Source organism: Sphaeroforma arctica (genome assembly GCF_001186125.1).
Source record: "Sphaeroforma arctica JP610 unplaced genomic scaffold supercont1.45, whole genome shotgun sequence".
In the NCBI taxonomy this organism is placed as follows: Eukaryota; class Ichthyosporea; order Ichthyophonida; genus Sphaeroforma; species Sphaeroforma arctica.
This window is the reverse complement of record NW_014040513.1, coordinates 67,988-68,205: the sequence shown is the minus strand read 5'-3', so window position 1 is coordinate 68,205 and position 218 is coordinate 67,988.

The following is a 218-nucleotide window of genomic DNA, read 5'->3' as shown; positions in this document are numbered from 1 at the left end:
TATATATAGATAGATAGATATAGATATGACCAACTTCTGCTCCTAAACTCCATCAAATATACATCTGAACTAACAATAAGCCATAAACCACATAAGAATAAACCGACGCCCAGACATAACATTGTTGCAGTCACACACCCATACACACTTATATCACTGACAGAACAAACTCAAAGCCCGACAAAAAAATACATATTCACGACAGCCCTCGCCCTTTC